This window comes from Ambystoma mexicanum, chromosome 1p (assembly GCF_040938575.1).
Source record: "Ambystoma mexicanum isolate Mex_15411 chromosome 1p, UKY_AmexF1_1, whole genome shotgun sequence".
NCBI classification, from domain to species: domain Eukaryota; kingdom Metazoa; phylum Chordata; class Amphibia; order Caudata; family Ambystomatidae; genus Ambystoma; species Ambystoma mexicanum.
The window spans coordinates 690902428-690917659 of NC_090921.1; the positions used below are offsets into that span (position 1 = coordinate 690902428).

General features: G+C 46.0%; 1 protein-coding gene across 2 annotated transcripts in view; it reads left to right on the top strand.

Moving 5' to 3' along the window:
- Nucleotides 1-7893: 7893 nt before the first annotated feature.
- TNFAIP8L2 (TNF alpha induced protein 8 like 2) overlaps nucleotides 7894-15232 on the top strand; it is a 199740-nt gene continuing 192401 nt past the window's right edge. For both annotated transcript variants that reach the window (XM_069649840.1, XM_069649841.1), the window contains exon 1: nucleotides 7894-8102. The gene's annotated coding sequence lies outside the window, so the exon portion shown is untranslated. The remainder of the gene's footprint in view (nucleotides 8103-15232) is intronic.

A 15232-nucleotide genomic window follows, 5' to 3' on the forward strand; every position in this document is an offset into this window, starting at 1 on the left:
CTTTGTGGCTCACAATTAAACTTCTTGTTACAGAAATAAATCACACAGGTTGGTTGGGAAAAACACAAATCACAATTCTTTACTTTCTACAAATTGCACTTCAAGAAATAATTAAACTGGTCAAGGAACAAAATCAATCACATATGCAATGCTATGCAATTTTGATTTCTCCTGTGTGCTTAAAAATGCTTGAAGTTTAGTTTACAGATTTGTATAAATGCATATGGCAATTATTATTTCACCTACACTTTTATTTGAAATAAACACAAGGTGGTTTTGCGGTTTGTTTTCAGACCCCCTCACGTAAAGGCCTGTGTTAGGGGAAGTTGGACAGTACAAATTGGGATGAATTACGAATTTTGGATTTTCAGTCCCCTCCACTTACAGGCCTGTGTTCGGGGAAGCTCAGTCCATAGGATTATCCAATTAAATTACAGTCTATAGCTTTTAGCGCACACTGGGAATGAGTTTTGTTAATTTCAAATTTTAACAAAAATCCCCCCATGGTGTTCTGTCAAGGGAAGTAATTACATTTGTATTTTTTAGTTAAATAGGCAGAGGATCTACACAGTTTTTCGCCCTCTCCCACCCGCCCACTATAAAGGGAAAGGATTGAAGGCATGCAGACTGCCTAACTTTTGGTTTCAAATGGCACAATTCTACATATATTTAAAGCCTCTTTTTAAAGCGCAGGAAAGCCAGCTGCATTTCAAGATCCACTTGGAGAACAGGGCTAGGGTCTCATCACTCCACTCTCAAGGATGGTCCCAGCTCTTCACCATAGGCCCCAGTCAGCTTTTTTGCCTTCCCAAGCAATAGACAACTACACCCAGATGCAAAGCTCAGTAATCTCCTCTAGTGTTTCCTTGTGACTGTCAGATGGTAATTTTCAGCAGCTCTGCCCCTTCCTCATAGTGTATCCACTTTATATAAGAGTGATGACATGATTAAGATTTCAATACTGGGTGATGACCTGCAAGAATTCTCACAACCAGAACTGTACCGTTCCCCTTCTCTCTACCCCCAAGTCCAGCCTCTCTCTAAGGATTGGTTTAGGAGTCTGGAGCAGACATATTGCAATTCCCATTTGCAATCCCCTTTTCATCCCATGTCAACATTTTGGCAAAAATTAGTTATGTGGCAAAAATGTGGTGCTTTACTAGTAACAGCCATAATGTATATATTTTCTCATTCAGCTAATCATAAGTAATTAAATGAAACGACAGCCAGTTCTGCGCCTTGTTGCATTGGCATTTGGCAATGTTCCTCAATTTTTACAAAAAGCATATGCAACTTACCTCATACATTCCTAATTTTACCATCCACCAGTTCGCCAACTCTCAAATACGGAGCATGTTCAGAGCAGTCAGGGACACCTTTTAGCTGGTCATTACAATTCCCTAAGTCACGGGTGGATGAATTTTATTTCAACAAAATCGCCTGAAAATTATCTAATAAATTAAACCTACATATAATCAGTGCGACTTGTGGCTTCGGTGAAAATGCAACAATTGTTATCATCCATTAGACAAAGGGAATCTTCATATATGCAAATATGAGCTTTGTGCCACTCTTAGCCAGCCTATGACCACAGTTTATTTTTTTAATTAAACTCTTTGTTGTTTAAATTCAGATTTTAGCCTTGATTGAAGCCCCTGTTCTCACACCTCCCCCCTACATTCCGGTCATGCACCGGCTACAACATTTGGCCTGCACAGAGACAGGATGTCTAGAGAAACTTTGTTTTGGACACCCTTTGGGCAGGCCACATTTAATTGCAGTTGTAAATAGTGGGGATGCAAGCCTGGGCTTCATTGGGGAGTCCTTTGTGAATTTTGCCCAGAGACCCATCATTTTTCCTTCGCTGAAAGGAACTCACATATTGCATTTACTAACATCAGCCTTGGTCCTTTGATGTACCGTGTGTTTTACTGAACGGGTTCACTTCACTTTTGCACTGAAAGTACAGGGCTGTTTCTTTCAGTCATTAATAAAATACACTTTTAATTATCCGTTGTTCGTTTTTCTACTGAAAAGTGGGTCCGAATTGTCACAGTGGACCACCTTTTGATGATTGGTACTCTCAGCCGGTAATGTGATGTTCTTTTCCAATCTGCACTTGGATTACATTTTTGTTTCACTGGATTTCAACTGCAGAAAGACATGCACATAGGTTGTCTAAATAGGCCCCTTTTCAGCGTGCAGGCTTCTGAATGCTGGTCGGTTATATCCGTAGAGGGCCCTTCAGTTCTGTTGTTTTGGGGCCTTTGATTACACCCCACAATGGTTGGGGGGGCCCTTGCTTAGAAAAAAAACTGTTTGAGGCACCTGTGGGGTGCATACATTATAATGGAGACAAAGAAAAGGTTAATAGCAGCCGATTATCACATGACGGCCAGCCAGCAAGGAGCTTAAACCCTAAATGCCCACTGAAAAGCTATATTTCCTGCTTTGTCAGCAACGGCTTACGTGGAAGAACCAGGGTTAAAAGGCAACAAGGGGATAACACTTCTGTATACCCCGTGGATAAATGACAGTCGGAAGGGCTCCAGCAAACGTAGCTTGTAAGGTGAGCACTACAAAGTGCAGATTTTAATCCCCATAATGAAACCAAGAAAGGAATATATTGCTGTGTTATAAAACTGTTGACTGGCAATATGGGGCAGTTGCTGGAGGTCCTTCAGATGCTTGAGGGCCCTTTTCAAGTGAAAAGGTTGAAAGGACATGTTGCCGTCCCTACATGGCAATACATTGCAATGGTGATTGGAAATGGGAAAGTGATGGTAATGCCTAGCAAATGTAAATACCAGGCTGGATGAACAGTAGAGGTCAGAGGCTGTGTGCTCGCTAGAAAAATACAAACAGGCATGAGACCACAAAGCAAGTAATTCCTTATGGGACAGTTTAATAGCGTTTCGAAAATGGTAATTAATGGAGTGAAGTAACGAGCCTGGTAGATGCTGCCTATGCTCTGAGAGGATGGTTGAGCACAAGTACATATATGTGATTCTACACGTAAGGTGTTCAAGATTATGTTGTGGCAGAAAACCTTTATATGTCTTAATGTGGTAGTAGGGAATTTCCGAAAATCTCAACCACATTCTCAACACTCAATGCTCCCCTTGGCGGTCCTGTTGCTCGTGTACTTTTGGATGCATTTTTCACATGATCATAACAATTTCATGTCTGTCAAACCCTGACCCAGTCACATTATTTATTTTGCGTGTGTCGTGTAATTCTTGAAAATACTGTTGTATTCTGTCACTTTTAGTATTCCATACAGAATGGGGAAATAAAGCTACAATTATACACATTTTGCTTAATGTAAAGCTTTATATATTTGGTTGTTTTTTTATGTCTTTTGTGCACTTTCCATTCATCTCTTTAAGGCCACATTAACACACATTTGCCAGCTAAAGCTGACATGATTTTTGGTCAAGTCTAAAATGCACACAGGGCTCAAATACCAACTTCACCTCTTAACTGACATGTGTGATCTCTGCCAAATGTTTTCATCTGGCTGTGCTATGTGGGACGTCGCGCATGGGTTGTATAATATGGGCGGTGGAAGGCAGGGCAGCGGGTATGCATTTATGTTTTGGAGGGGAAGGATGCACAGCAGGTGTGGCTCTTGTGTTGTGGGGAGGAGTGACGCCAGTTATCAGTTTTGTGTATAGAAAGAAAGTGCTCTAAAATGCACCCTTTTGACCTATCACCCCTCATGTGGGTCAGCTTGCTTGCTATGCTGGCCTGTTCTGTGCAACATGGGGCCACTTTGAAAAAAGGTTCCAGGGCCACTTTTGATTCCCCGTCCAGCCCTGCTCATTTTGCGCAAAGGATGGGGAATACGCATGTTCGGCCCCCTATTTGTTTCTTTGCACTGGTCCTTCCCACACTTTGCACTGTGTGTCGCACAGAACGCTCAGCACCACGCAGAGTAGGTAGGGACCCGCGCAGGGTAAGTGAAGACCCCGGCGAAGTCCAATCCATGGATCTGCAATAATGAGTTTTGCTGGGCGCAAAGTGTACTGTTTCCCTTTGCGTGGCACAAAACTTTCTATGAATCTGACCCTTTGTCTTTAGAATTGACTACTTGCAAATAAAACATGTTACAATAGATTATTGCCACCAGTGCAATGAAGTCTTCAGAGACTCTGCTGTGTCATAAAATGGAAACCACTTGGGGGGTATCGGAGCACATAGAATGATGCTCCATAGAAAAAATATTTGTAAAGTGTTGTCTGTAATTTATGAGAGGGTTCAGGCACTGTTTAGAGATATAAAAAGAAAGGTTGCAGCCCCCACCCTTTCTGCATTTCACTCCACTGCACCCACCACCTTAAATCTTGGCACCCTTACCAAGCTTATGCCATAACTTGTTATGGGTTGTGTTTTCTCTTCTCAGGGTCACAACTTGAAACCAGGGGGCCTGCAGGCTTGGATACTGCCTGATGCCATTCCCGGATCACCACAGAACAAGGCTGGCGAGAGGCTCCAAGGGAACACCCGAGTTGCATGGAAGACTTTTACCCACAAATCATCAACAGCAAAAGCGCTGCAAAGCTTGGGCCAAAAACAAAATCTGGCAGTGGTGCTGGTGACGCCTGATGGCCTGAAGTGCTAAAATTGGGCTTTAAAGAGCCTTTGTGTGTTTTTTTTTACGTTGTAAATTGCAGAAGTGATTTTTAAAAAATCCTTTTTTGATTTTGTTTCTTTCCCTCCGGTCCTACCACTCAGCTAGACACACCCTGGACGCCTTCATCCACTCTGACCTCTCTCTCACTTTTCCCCTGGTCACCCCTCTCTCTTGGTCAGGCCATTCTCCCCTCGACTCCCACCTGGGTCCCTTTGGCCCTCCTACCGCACCCTCAAAAGCCCTGCCAACTTTGTTCTCAAACATCTCCCCAATGAAACGAGTGTCAGCTGCTGCCTTTGCTCCTGTCTTCCTCCCCTTTCCCCCACCACAGACTCTACACCGACTCTGTTCTCATCAACATTCGCTCAGCCATCACCAATACTCTTGACATCCTTGCCCCAGTCATGAGGATTCGCCTGAAACCCCCCTGCAAGCGTAACACCTGGTATGACTCTGGACCTACAGCCCAGAAACAAAAGTGCAGAGCAGCGGAACGGAAGTGCCAAACCTCAGGTTCACCTGATAAACTGGCCTTCCGCCTGCTCCAAAGGCAATACAGACTCTCCATCCATCCGTGCGAAGAAAATAGCCCACATTCAGGCACAGGTATCTGGTGCATCCAATAACACCGTGGAATCTGCAGGGAGTTAGCCAACCCTTCTGCAGTCTCCTCCTCTCCTCTTCCCTCTCAGGCCCTCTGCAACACTCTGGCCACTCACTTTGCCACCAAAACTCAGGACATCCTGAACACCCTTGTTACTCACCCGTCAAACCCTTCCCACACCCCCTTGCCTCCCTTGGCCACTCCTCCTTCCCCCTTCTCCTCCTTCACCCCTGTCACACCTGAAGAAGTTACCAGAGTTGCTCGCTCTATGAAGGCTTCTCCCAAACAGGATCCGCCCTGCTCGTCCAGAACCTTCAAGAACAACATTGGCTCTCTTGCCCCAGCACTTGCTGATTTCAGAAACCGCTCTTCGGCTGCAGGTTCTTTCCCCTCCTCCCTCAAGCACTCCCGTGTGTGCCTGCTCCTGAAAAAACCTTCAGCAGTCCCTACTTATCTATCTATCCAACTACCACCCTATTTCAATCAATTCATTCCTGGGTAAACTGCTGGATAAGCTGCCTTTGCCCCAACTCAACTCGCACACTGAACTTGTCAGTGGTCTCCACGATCATCAATCTAGATTCTGAGCATCCAGAGGCATGAAAACCGCTGTTCTGAACACCCGTGAAGAACTGCTCGCATACCTGGACTCCAACTCCCCAGCTGTCCTCATCCTAGTTTATCTCTCCTCTGCCTTCGACACTGTCAACCGTTCCATCCTCATACAAAGGCTCCATGATAACCTGGGTATCGCGGGACAGGCACTGGAATGGCTGGCCATTTTCCTACCTGACCGCTCTTCCCAAGTCATCTTGGGCACTTTCTCTTCTCCTACTTCCTTTTCCACCTGTGGTGTACCCCGGCATCTATCCCATCCCTTGGCTCTTTAACATCTACCTTGCTCAGCTGGCACTCCTCATCTCCTCCTTCTCCCCCAACTTCCAGTGTTATGCAGACACTCGACTCTTTTTCAGACTTCCTGCTGACTCACTCGCTCCTTCATCCCTGACTGGCAATCTGCCATCCAGGCCTGATGCACTTCCAACAATCTCTGTCTCAATGGCAGCAAAACTGAGATCCTTCCGATTGGGACCTTTGCCCCTTCTTCTTCCCTTCTCTCTGGCCTCTCACCTGGGGCTCTCCCCCTGCTCCTTCTTCTGAAGCCAGAAACCTTGGAGTCATCTTTGACTCCTCTCTCTCCTTCCTTCCTCACACTCAGGACATTGACAAGAAGTCCCACTTTCAACTCTTCCTTCTCAAAGGAATTCTCCCCTTTCTCACTTTCCCCCAGGAGCTCAATGTTTCCCGATCCCTGGTTCTCCCTAGGCTTGACTATTGCAACAGCCTCCTCCTCAATCTACCTTACTCCACTCTGCGACCCTCCAGCTCATCTAGAATAGGGCAGCAAGACTTATCTGTGGCCTTAAACCCAGGGACTGCATCTCTCCTGCCCTCAACTTCACTGGCTCCTGGTTGCTGCAAGGATCAAATTCAAATCCCTCTGCATCATCCACAAGGCTGTCTGGGGGCAGGGACCACACTATCTGCAACTCCCTCTTACAAAATACTCTCCTTCTAGACCTCTACGTACCTCTGGAACCAACTCCTTGTGTGTAAAGCGTTTTGCCAAACAGAGAGCAGGAGGTGGTTCGCTTTCCTCAGCTGGCTCCCTCCTAGGGAACAGCCTCCCCCTCCCTCTGCATCTTGAGCAGGGCCTTCTTAAGATCCAAAAACACCTCAACACTCCTCTTTTCCTCCTCCCTCCCTTCTTCTCTCCTCTGCTAACCTCTCAGTTGTTGTGATGGGTGTCGTGGACCCTTATGCATCCTCTGAGCCCCTGACCACTCAGACCCAATCTCCCCAGCTTCTGTCTACCTCAGCACTTGCCTCGGCACACCCTCTGCACTGGCGACTCGCACTTTTCCACCCAACGCGGCTCCTGGACGTATCGCACTTCTGATACCATGCCCTTAATCTGTGGCTCACCCTAGATCACGGACACCGCAGCACCTGCCCTGCTGACCTCTTCCTTGCACGTTCTGAATACTCACAAGGCATAGTGGGTTCGGCCGTCCCTTCCCTGTTTATTTGCAGCCCCATGTTCCCTCCCTGTTGCCTTGTGGCCGCTTTGAAACAAAATTAATTTGTTGTATAAGCGCCTAAAAAGCAAATAATAAATAAATAAATAAAATGTACGGATATGTGTGTCTGTGTTGCTGTTTTACCGCCTATTGTTACAATAGTGCAGCACATCATGGCAGGGTGCGCGCTCACTCCTCAAAGCAGTCTCTGAGGGGCTCGAAGGTCGGGGTCTAGGCAATGGAAACCTGCTTCCCAAAATAATGGTCCCTGAGCCTAACCAGTGATAAGACCCAGGTCTGGTATACCATTTTTTGTGGGACAGACAATCACTGAAACTTAGGCCTGGTGTTGAAACAACGAAAACTGCATCTTTTGGGTCTGGAGCCGTCACTTCTTCACGAACTAGAGGCGCCTAGAAGTCACCCGGTGTGCAGCGCAGCGCTGCACCAGCCTCGCCGCCCATGCGTCTATTTGCACATCCCTTCGACGAGCAGTATCCGTCTTTGGGGGCGTAAGACGAGGCTTTCTTTTCCGTTCTTCTTGCAGAGGTGTCTCTGCGTTTCCGGGACTGTTGCCAAATCGGTGTAAGAAAGACTCGAGAGTGGAGAGGAGCGGCGCTCCGAGTGAGCGCCCTCAGGTCAGCTGAGGAGGGCGTGGAGATGCGCGCACAGTTCCTCAAGGAAGTGCCCCGCCGAGCGCAGCTCCGGGTGCTGTTCGTGTAGAGTCGGAGGAGGCATCGGTCCGGGAGATACCACCGTGCGAGCGCCCACATTCGGAGCGGTAAGTGGTCGATTGAAGTGGCGCTTGAAGCCGATGTGTACAGGTGTTTGTAGTGTACATTGTTTTTCTGTCGAGTTGGGGAGTGGGGATGGCGATGAGGGGTCTGTCAGGGAGCCCCGTTGGCGTACCCACCCATGCCAGCATCAACCCTCTCCCTGGTCTATGCATTGATACTTGCAGCATCTAAAACCCCTGTCCCGATGCCCATTAGACACGTTTCGGGCTTATGCGGGGATTCCGCGGCAGTGTTTTGATTGAGAGTCCGCGAGTGACTCGTCTGGATACTTACGCCAACAGCAGCACCTGATTTATTAATGTAGCGCCTAAAGGCTAGTATCGGGGAAGGGGCGCCCAGGGGATACGATGGGTGCTTTTGTTGCGGGTACGAGAGTGACCCTAGTTTGATCACTTACGTCGCGGTACTTGCTGTGTGCATGTGGCGCCTAGGTATACCGGCACATAGACTGTAGAATGGAGGTGTGATGGAGGGAGTGGAGGATTAGTCAGTCTGTATGGAGCTTCACCTGTGTGCTCATACCACCCACAGTACCTGGCTGCTGAGTGTAGTGCCTAAACGTTGGCTAGACATGCGCTCGTTGAGTACAATGTGATTGGCGGAGAGGAGCGGGGTGGCTATATTGGAATGAAGCTCCTTCCCAGCCCCCACACAGGGACCAGTAACGGGGTTATTCCTGTAGCTCCTAAAACCGAGGCCACCCTGTACTTGCCATTCTTTTGAGACCCCGCACCGTGAACCAGAGCGTTAAGTGATTAACATAGCGCCTACATTGTTGCTATGAAAACACTTTCAATTGGTCGGAACTGGCGACAAAGGCGACTGAGATCCCGTGAGGTTTCTTGAGCGCTTTATCCGGCGCCTGTTTATTGGTGCTTTTTTTTATCACCGGGGGTCGGGGTTGGGGCCACCCAGGAACGATAATAAGGGGCGGGGGCATGCAGCTCTAAGGGTGTGGCTTTGCCCAGCTCAACAGGTCATGGCGGTAAGTGCTGATCCTTAATGCAGCCTCCAGGCCACGCCACCCGGGCACTTGTACGGACGGTAACGCCTGGAAGGGGGCAGGAAAGAGCGCGAGTGAGAGCCTGGGCGCCTCCCTGAGCGGAAGGCCCCACGGCGCCCCAGTGGAACCCGGGCCGTCAAACTGCGGCGGTTACTGAGACCAGCAAAACTAGCGCAAGGCGGCGCGGAGTGGAGGCCGCCAGGGGCCATGGCAGCGTCATACAACTACCGGCCCGGTGTGCATCAAAGGGGCCTTTATCTAACAATAACGAATATTGGCATACAGCTGGGCTGATGTTGGCCGAGACACCTCGCAGTACCACCCAGCGAGATATTTAATGAATCGTTATTTTACGGACTTCCTGGCACCGCGTAGAAAGTGTTCTTTGCGGTGCTGTGCGGTGCGCAGCGCACTGCACCCGGTATAGTGAGACACGTACATGTCGGTATACAGTGAGCTGTGCAGTAACACGTGCGGCACACATTTGGCGTTTTTATTTCACGCAGAGTGGTGAGGTTTATATTGTGGTGTGAGATGCAGTTTGCAGTGTGGCGTGCAGTGTGTTGCAGTGTGTGCGCGCATAGGGATACATGCAGCCTGGCATGCACAGCACATCCCAGGCTGGCAGGTGCGGAGCGTCCCTTCATCTTATGCAGTGTTGCCAGAAGTGCAGAGCGGTCTATACTGTGGGCCATGCAGTCCAATACGCGCTGCGATATTCATCATAACAGGAAATGCCATACGTGTGAAATGCAGTGTAACCTACACTAGGCATGCACTGCATTTGTCAATATAATAGGTAGTGTATGCCGTGGCATGCAGTTTGTCATTCAGAGCCTTACAGCGTTGAACATGCAGAGAACATATTAAGTGCAATCGGATACGCTCTGCCGTGTATACTCGGGTATTCATCGCAGTGTCCCGCCCTGCATCATTTGAATATGCGGTGTGATACGCAGTGTGCCATGGTATGCTCTGCAGTATGCATACTCGTGAGATACAGTTCAATATGCCGTGCACTTTGCAGTGTGATACCTACGCAGTGTTGCGCGTGTGGTGATACAGCGTTCGTGCAGTGCAATGTACTTACAGTGTGACCTCACCTGCAATGCAACATGCAGTGAAATACTATGACATGCAATTCACAAAGCGGTGCATTTGAAGATACATCATGAGGCATGCAGTGTAATGCAGAGTGTGATAGACATGAGAGTATGCTGTGACATATACTGTGCAACCTGCTTTGCAATATTCAGTGCGTCGCGCTATGATGCAGTTTTCTATAGCGTGAGCTGTGTAGTGCTATTTGCAGCATAGTGACATCCAGGGCAATATATAGGGCACTTGACAGGCTGTGATATGCTGCGCGGTATGCAGTGCAATATCCCGTGTGATATGCAGTGCTGTGTGTAATGCAGCGCATAGTGTGATATGCACTGCAGCATGCGATACCACTTGCTTCGCAGCATGCGATACCACTTGCTTCGCAGCATCTAATGCAGTGCACAGCATGACACGCAGAACGCAGTGCAATGCAGCATGCACTCCAGAGTGTAATGGGACTTGCAGCATGATATGCAGTATAATATATTGGAGCTCATGTTGCTCCAATATGTCATTTGAGGGCCGGGACCTGGTATGTTTGGACTCAGGCCCCCGCCGCCAAATGCCCATAATTTGCACGGCGCAGGGCAAAAGGCAGCATGCACTTGTGCATGTTGCCTTTTGCACCATAGCATGCCAGGCAGCATTTACTTTAATTGCACATGCTGGCTGCCATGCTCGCATGTCGGCCAGAGTTTCATTTTTGTATTTTTTATTATTGTTATTTGTTTAAAACTTTAACCCTTAACCCATACTGTAACACTATTCATTACATCCCCATAATTAATTACAATGCATCCAGTCTCATAATAAAACATAAGAAAAGGTCATACACACCATCATTAAAAGGATAATCAACATCAATACATTATAAACACCTAAAAATAGACATTAAAAATTAATTTAAGAAAGGTTACCTAACCGTTCTATGAACCATAAAAAAAGGAAAATGCTGTTGATCGCATAACAGCAGCAAGATCACACAATACTAATCACAATTTTTCTAAGTTAATACATTTCCTGGCGTTCAGTCAATCAAATACAGAGTGCAAGTAAACAGCAGCCCAAGCAAATTAAAGTGCATTATGTTATGAAAGAAAGGAAATAGAGGTGGGGTTCCTAGTTGACAGTGTGCTACTGGTCGTTGGTATATTTGTAATCACTATATATTACTAAATATTTAATTTGAAGAGAAGTGGGTGTAGCTGCGGTACTTGAGGAAAATGCGGGTGGCCCCAACCCACCAATGTCAAAGTGATTAAGGTATTCCCATCTTCTGCGCTGCACTTTTCCAGGGAAGTATGCAAAAAGGACTTGCACAATTATTTATTGCGGGAATCAGTGAAAAGGTTTATTGGCAAGGGTATTCACCCATAACAGAATCAAGAACTATGCATTCTCTGTTCATGATAAGTACCTTGGTGTCAGTGCGAAAGAGCCCCTATATTCAATCAATTCTTAATGGATCCGACACCAAATAACACAACCTTAGTACGAGGTGTCAAATTCCAATTTGAACCTACAGAGCCATAATCGATTGTGCTCCTGAGATAAATGTAGCCTTGAAGTGGTTACAATGTTCGAAAACAAATGTATCGTTACAGGATGGTTCAAATACAGGTGGGCCCAAATTAGAAACTATAAACAAGTATGCCAACACGTGTTTCAACCAACAGGGTCCTCCTGAGGGCATAGATTGGCAATCCCACTCCTCAAATTAATATACTGAACATGCTATTACTTAAACACAAAAATTGTGCTGCTGTACATCATGTTTTGAGACAACTACATCTACCAGAATCCCTAGACCGTACACCTACCTGATGAATGTTTGTGACAGGAAAGCGCTAGGAGGAGAACAGAAACAGAGCAAGAGAACAGCAGAAGGGATCCATCCCTGTTAAGACGTTTTCATTGTTTTGGGATTCAACCCTGTTAATACTTACTAAGTTGTTTTTGGGATCTAACCCAGTTATTTTTTATCAGGTATAATTTGACTGGGAACTGGAGAGTGCGCGTCGCCATCCTCTTTTTTCTGTTTCCTACAGTGTGGAGTTCCGGGCTCCAGAGGCAGCAGCACCAGGGTTAATGTGCCCCACTTTAGAGAACCATATTAATGGTTTTCTCCCCTCCCCCAAATTTGGGAAAGACTTGTGTATTAGGAGGGGTGTCAGTTCCTGGTCACCTGATTGGCAACATGAGACAATTACAGCTACCAGAACCCCTAGAGACTATTAGAGCTACTAATTGGAACCATCTGCATACCAGCACAGCCTCCCTGATGAATGTTTGACAGGAAAGTGCTAGGAGAACAAACACAGAGCAACAGAACAGCAGGAGGGATCCAACCCTGTTAATACTTTTTCATTGTTTTGGGATTCAACCCTGTTTTGGGATCTAACCCCGTTATTTTTTATCAGGTATAATTTGACTGGGAACTGGAGTGCGTGCCTCGCCATCCCCATACTTGTTTATAGTTTCCAATTTGTCCACTTCTGTATTTGAACCATCCTGTAATGATACATTTGTTTTCAAACATTGTAACGACTTCAAGGCTATATTTATCTCAGGAGCACAATCTATTATGGCTCTGTAGGGTCTAATGTCTAACGTGTCAAATTGGAATTTGACACCTTGTATTAGGGTTTGTGTTATTTGGTGTCGGATCCATAAAGAATTGATTGAATATAGGGGCTCTTTCACACTGACACCAAGGTACTTATCATGAACAGAGAATGCATAGTTCTTGATTCTGTTATGGATGAATACCCTTGCCAATAAACCTTTTCACTGATTCCCGCACTAAATAATTGTGCAAGTCCTTTTTGCATACTTACCTGGAAGAGTGCAGCGTAGAAGAGGGGAATACCTTAATCATGTTATGAAAGAATCCAGAAAGATCCATCAACATGATTACAGGCACAGTAATTCACCCAACACAGTATTGTGTTATCCAACAAGCTAAGTGCATTATGTTATAAGTCGTACTCTTCTAATTTTAAGGAATCCCAAAAGCCTATACCAGCCAATACAATCGCAGTGGTTGTCCCGGACAAACAATATTGGCGCATAGTCTGCTTGTTAGCTGCCACAAGGTCACCATATTTTTTAAAACAGTGTGACCTTTTCCCTTGTATCAAAGGACATGACATTACAAGATGTCTTATCATTTCCATTTGATGTCCCCCAAGACAAGACCGACAATCACCTTGAGCGGGGGCTGAAAAAAACATATTGAATTAATACTTCTTTAGTTCGGAATAAATTCAAACAAAAGCGTAAAAAACTCTTTGTTTTCCTAGCTGGATACATTGATCAGTACAGGGCCAACATTCCCAGCTTCTCGTGATCCTAAGTTAAATGATTCAAGGACTGGTAGGAATGCATGGAGTCTACAGTGTTGGACCAGTCATGTAGGTATCACAGCCTCTTTACTTTGCATGGATTGGAGATCAGCCCCAGCACTCTAGACCCAACCAACGAGAGAAGTGTCAAACAGAACACGGAGTAAAAGTTAATAAACCTGTCCCCTGACATTTCCAAAATATTTCTTAAATCAGAAAACAGGACTCACAATTTTCTATATAGATTCAGGATCCTCCAACAAGCCCTCATTTTTAAGGAAGAAATACCAAGCTCGCACCTGATAGCTGAGATAGGTACGCGATTGATAGCTGAGATAGATGCGCTATTGAAAGCTGAGTTAGGTGCGCTATTGATAGCTGAGATAGATGCGCTATTGATAGCTGAGAAAGGTACGCTATTGATAGCTGAGTTAGGTGCGCTATTGATAGCGGAGATAGGTACGCTATTGATAGCTGAGATAGGTACGCTATTGATAGCTGAGTTAGGTGCGCTATTGATAGCTGAGATAGATGCGCTATTGAAAGCTGAGAAAGGTACGCTATTGATAGCTGAGTTAGGTGTGCTATTGATAGCTGGGATAGGTGCGCTATTGATAGCTGGGATAGGTGCGCTATTGATATCTGAGATAGGTATACTATTAATAGCTGGATAGGTATGCTATTGATAGCTGAGTTAGGTGCGCTATTGATAGCTGGATAGGTACGCTATTGATAGCTGAGTTAGGTGCGCTATTGATAGCTGAGATAGGTACACTATTGATAGCTGGGATAGGTGGGCTATTGATAGCTGAGATAGGTGCACTATTAATAGCTGGATAGGTACGCTATTAATAGCTGGATAGGTACGCTATTGATAGCTGAGATAGGTACGCTATTGATAGCTGGATAGCTACGCTATTGATAGCTGAGATAGGTACGCTATTGATAGCTGAGATAGATGCGCTATTGAAAGCTGAGAAAGGTACGCTATTGATAGCTGAGTTAGGTGCGCTATTGATAGCTGGGATAGGTACACTATTGATAGCTGAGATAGATGCGCTATTGATAGCTGGGATAGGTGGGCTATTGATAGCTGAGATAGGTGCACTATTGATAGCTGGGATAGGTACACTATTGATAGCTGAGATAGGAATGCTATTGATAGCTGAGTTAGGTGTGCTATTGATAGCTGAGTTAGGTGTGCTATTGATAGCTGAGATAGGAATGCTATTGATAGCTGAGTTAGGTGCGCTATTGATAGCTGGGATAGGTACACTATTGATAGCTGGGATAGGTGGGCTATTGATAGCTGAGATAGGTGCACTATTGATAGCTGGGATAGGTACACTATTGATAGCTGAGATAGGAATGCTATTGATAGCTGAGTTAGGTGTGCTATTGATAGCTGAGTTAGGTGTGCTATTGAGAGCTGAGATAGGAATGCTATTGATAGCTGAGTTAGGTGCGCTATTGATAGCTGAGATAGGTGCGCTATTGATAGCTGAGATAGGTGCGCTATTGATAGCTGGGATAGGTACACTATTGATAGCTGGGATAGGTGGGCTATTGATAGCTGAGATAGGTGCGCTATTGATAGCTGGGATAGGTACACTATTGATAGCTGAGATAGGAATGCTATTGATAGCTGAGTTAGGTGTGCTAT